The 4,773-nt window shown below is 40.0% G+C and overlaps 1 pseudogene; it reads right to left on the bottom strand.

Annotated features, from left to right (window-relative positions):
- Window positions 1–4,215: 4,215 nt before the first annotated feature.
- On the bottom strand, window positions 4,216–4,334 carry LOC120604684 (uncharacterized; annotated as a pseudogene).
- Between the last annotated feature and the right edge of the window lie 439 nt (window positions 4,335–4,773).

Here is a 4,773-nt window from a genome sequence, read left to right as displayed (position 1 = left end):
CCATGTTCCAGCTGCTTCTTTGAGTAGAATCCACTTATGATATAGACTTTCCAATCTTGGATAGCAAGGTGGCTTAGGTGAGATATCTCTGCCAGCATGTGAACCATATAATTTACTGGTACACTTGTAATAAGCATATGCTAAAATTTCTTATTCATTATTGATACTGATTCCAAGAAGCAAAGAATCCACATTTCGGGAATTTACAGGTCTAGGAATTTACAGGATCTAGTTTGTTCTACATATGTGAAGCCTGGATCCTTGTAAAATTGATGAACGACTAGAAGAGGGAAGGTTAGATCTTTGTATAACCATAACCACTACTGACTTCGAGTCACAGAAACTCTGATTCAAGGGGCTTAAACAAAGTGAGATTTATGTTTCCATTTAATAAGACCAGAGGTGGGTTGGGTCTAGGAATGGTTAGTCCAGGGGCTCAGTGACATCATAGAAGACCCAGATTCTGTCTTCATTCTCTTCTGCAATGCTCTATGTGTTGGCTCCTCCCTTTATGGTCCCAAGACTACCGAGCCACTTCCAAGCATCAAGATTTCCAGAGTGAGAGGAAAGGAATGGTTCTTTCTTGCTTATTTCCCCTTAATAACAAGAGAATTTCTCCCAGAACTATGCCCCCCCGACCCCAATCCCAGCAGATTTCTTCTCATGTCTCATTGGCCAGAATTGAATCAAGACCACTCCCTCAGGGCTTGACCCAGGGTGCCCTTTCCACAGCACATAGCCATGGGGACCAAATCTGTGCTTTCCTGAGGAAGGAAAGGATTTGGACAGGCAACCAGCAGTGTTTATCATGCCAGCTTATACCTTATGAGCTTATAAATTCCTTTATACATTTCTGTCCTTGTTGTTTCTCACATCCTTCTCCACATCCCCGGGGCTTGGGCTTATCCCAACTGCCACCATGCCTCCCCTAACAGCCTCAGGTGTCTTATCTCTCCAACCTACACACCATTGCATACCCTCACTACATGTCTCAAGCAGCTTTCTAATTATCTATTTAAGAAAATGGAGAGAATTTCTTCTGCCACCGACAAAACTGGAAGAGAGCTCAGAATTCTGTTCTTTCATTCATTCTTTCACTTAATGTATATTGATTGAGTATCAACCATGTGTCAGCTTGGCGTGGTGCTAGGTGCTGAAGAAACAAAGGTAATTAAAACACAGCTTCTGCCCTCAAGGAACTTGTAGAGGAAATAAGTAAACAGGCAAACCATCCACTGCGATGGTTGTTGTAGAGAGCACATTATAAGTAGGGGGTCAGTGAACTGTTGATTCCTTAAAGTTTCATAAGAGATGCCATCTCTGTGGTTCAGAGGAAACATAAGTATTTGCTGGGTGGACTAGGAGCCAAGCCACATTGCTGAAGTTTCTGAATTACTGGCTTGAAAATAAATTTTTGAAGAATAGTCAATTTACAAATTAGGGGCCATATAAAGTGTTCCATATTAAAAGGAAAGCATCGGGGTGGGGGTGGGGGAGGTGGGGAGCGAGATTTAAATTCTGCAGCTTTTCAAAGCAGTTGGTGATTTTGTCCTTTAATAATCTTACTGGAAACATCTCTTTTCTGGAATTCAATTAGAAATAAATATATGATGTTAAAATAGATTCTACTAACTACTGAACATTTCTTTTGAACTTTCATCAAGTTTCAGAAGAAACAAAATATTTTAGAATGAGCTCTTTAGTGACTGGGATCTCCCTTACACAAGATCATTTTCATTTATTTCAGAGAGTTGTCTCAGGAGTCAGGGAGATGTTATATGATTTGGAGGCTCTACTTCTTCTCATCCTGAACACCTGGATGGCTTTCCCAGCTTCTCTTCAGACTCATCCAGTCATTGTCTCTCCATGTCGATCCTTTGCTCTTTGCTACTCCCTGTATACACCTTCTCCCTTGGAGAGGGCATCTGCTTATGCAATGCTCCTATCACAAGCAAGGGAATTACGCCCAAATTTGCACTTTGGTTCTGTCTCACTTCCAAACACTAATCTCACATTTCCATGTGACTGATGGATATTTCTAATTGGATATATTGATAATAATTCAAACTCAGTATACTTAAAGTCATCATACCCTCCTTCATCATCTCCAATTCTATTCCTAATATTTATTCAAGGCCACCCCATTCAAATCCCATCTTCTCTATAATAGGTCAAGTCCCATAATAGGCACATCTATCAAGTGCTTGTTATGGGACTTGACCCATTATAGACCAGAGTATAGAGTGGTAAGCAGGTGGCCAGAGTTCTAGGTCTCACATGCACATGTTGTTCCTGTGGGGTGATCTATTAGAAAATGAGTGACGAATCATCTCCATCATCTCAGCTAAAACTTATCTCTGATCTTCTAAAACTTTCATTATCTACGTAAGAAAGAGCTGTTGTAAGTACTTAACACACAATAACTCATTTAATCTTCACAACAGCCCTGTGAGATAGCACTGCTTCCCTTACCTTTTGTACAGAAGTGGAAACTAAGAAAGAGGTTAAGAAACTTACCTACAATTGCAAAGCTAGTAAGTGATGAGTTTCCTCCCATGAAAGCCAGGAAACTAAAATTATAACAAATATTTAAGTTTAAAATAATGTTTTAATACACTTAATTTTTAGTTTTCAATATTTTGTCAACCACATTAATGTCCCGGAAAAAGATTAACCATTAAAACATACACTGAACCGTGTGTATAGGGATGCACATTTTTCCTTTGGCCTTGGGTTCCAGTAAGTCTTGGCACAGCATTATTGGAGCCTGTCTTTATTTAAACTTTTGCTATTTTGTGCATCACAGAGTTTGCATTAATTCAGTTTTTAAAAATATTGCATTAGAATATTGTTTATCTTGATCAGTAGGTTGTTTTTGGCACTCTCTTAAATTCCGTGCTGGTGAGTGCCTCACTCTATCCTGGCCTTGAGTAGCGGAGCTAGGATTGAAACCAAGGCGATCTGGCTCCAAGTCTGTGCTCCTGACCATCACACTACTCATGTCTTAGATTCGTTGATTTTTTAAATCAATCTACATATCACAGCTATTTCCAATTAAACTAAAAATGCCTTGAGGTCATAGATCATTGATTATATACTGCCTTCTTGTATTCCCAAAGCATCTAGCATGGTATTTGTCTGGCACATAGGGTTCTTGATAAAGGTCGGCTGAAAGGGACTTGAAAGTGACTTTTCTAGTGGGCTGAAATTTACCATCACCACCAGCTACTGTTACCACAATTGGTAGTTTTTCTTTCTTTACTGCAATTTCCCTCTTATACATTGTATTTTAGTTTCATAAAAATAATTACCTGAATATCTCATATAAAATGATGAATGAACACATTAATAAAAACATTATGAAAATAAAATGCTTTCTTCAATCCAGTGGTTTTTTTTTTTAGTGAAACTTTGTAGTTTTTGGAAATATATGGCCCTTGGGAAGAAAAACTAGAAGGTTTAGTTTTGTAAGTGAACAGTCCAGGGTAGCAAAGAGAAGGTAGAATATTCATTGACGTAATTGTCAGCTCTTTAACTACAATGTAGTAGTTTCTGAAGGTACAACGGTTCTGAGATTTACGCTTCCCTGCAAACCCTTGTTTCACCTCCTACACCCACCCTACTGTGAGATCATCTTCGCCTGTGAGTGTGCCCACCCCGGTGTGGTAATGTCACTCCAGGTTGGTTATATTTTCTCCAGCACTACTCTGGGAATGACAGGAGAGGGTGAGTATTTTCTCTCCTGCCACTAAACTACTAGAAATATGGCTGTTTTAGAGGTGGGATCAATGATGAATGCAGCAATTTCTTCAGGGTGCATTACATAAAACTCTTTGAGAGATCTCAGGGTGGGAGTCCTGATGACAAAATAAAGGAAATGTATAGCACCAGGGAACATTCACAGCAGGTGATATCCAGAGGGCTCCTCCTGCCAACCACTGCCATTTCCAAGGGGTCCTACACCCTTCTTGCCAATCCACTTCTGGGCTGTTTGAAGAATATACAAATCACTTTGACTTGCTTGTTTGTATATTAAAATCTTCTGAGCAGGTTTTGGCTTCTCTAGAATTTTATTTTGGTGTATTGTATACTTCCTAGTTTATTTACTCATTTTACAAAAGAGCCTTTACAGAATAGAGCCAGGCAAACTGTCACCTGCTTGAAATTTGGGAATCATATCGCTGTTCTCTTTCTTTCTTCCTTTTTTTTTTTTAACACCTATAGCACCTGGTCTTCCTCGGTGGTCTCCCATCCATGTACTAACTAGGCCTGACCCTGCTTAGCTTCCGAGATCAGATGAGATTGGATATGTTCAGGGTAGCATGGCTGTAGACTCGCTGTTTTCTTATGTGCCTGGCTTCTACAAGGAATAAAATACTGCAGCTGTTAGCTACTCCGGGGCCCATCTCTACTGGTCACCTAGACCCTCATAGACTATAATGGGGTGGCATAAATATTAAAGCTTAACCAACACGCGAATCCATTGGAACTTCAATTTTAATATTAATAATCTGAGCAGAGAAAATAGTTTAGTAGGTCACTGAGATAAACCGGTGAGAGACAGTCTGGAGTGTAGCATGAAGGCATGCAGCAAGAAGAGTTAAAGCAAAGTGAGTAAAAAAGTTGCAAAGGGTATACAGTGGCAGGGCTCAGTGCTGAAGTTCCGGTGCTGTATGGTGCTTCTCTGAGTTCTCAGGGAAGGCAGGAATGTTTTGAAAATAAGGCAGCCAGAACTTCATCTGAGGCAAACCAGGCTCAGACCAAGGCATGACA

Source organism: Pteropus medius, unplaced genomic scaffold (genome assembly GCF_902729225.1).
Source record: "Pteropus medius unplaced genomic scaffold, Ma_sr-lr_union100, whole genome shotgun sequence".
NCBI lineage: Eukaryota > Metazoa > Chordata > Mammalia > Chiroptera > Pteropodidae > Pteropus > Pteropus medius.
The sequence above is the reverse complement of the archived record's forward strand: the minus strand, read 5'-3'. Positions and strand labels throughout refer to the sequence as shown.